Consider the following 364-nt stretch of genomic DNA (forward strand, 5'->3'; position numbering starts at 1 on the left):
AGGGTCCATTTGCAGCCAGTTTAAAGTAAAACCTGCTAATTGATGACTTCATTCTGTGGCCGCTGCACGCTTCGCAAACAATATCCTCTTCTCATTCCCTACGGTCCACTTTCCCTTTCTCCTAAGCGTTCATCTCTCCTGCTGCCAAAAAACACCAATGTAAAAAGTACTCTTTCTCTCTAAAAGCTTGCAGGTGTTAATCTGTTTGCACACAGGGTGTTATGCTGAGCCTCTGAGTCTGATCGTTCCAAGCTGTCAGTTACTGAGCCACCAAATGCTTGGTTCATGTGCCTGTTTAGTGAAAACAAAGGATGTCTCACAGTTTGTAGGAGAGTGTTACACATGCCAAGTCTGAGGGGAAAGA

The sequence above is a fragment of the Alligator sinensis genome, unplaced genomic scaffold (genome assembly GCF_000455745.1).
Source record: "Alligator sinensis unplaced genomic scaffold, ASM45574v1 scaffold349_1, whole genome shotgun sequence".
Classification (NCBI taxonomy): domain Eukaryota; kingdom Metazoa; phylum Chordata; order Crocodylia; family Alligatoridae; genus Alligator; species Alligator sinensis.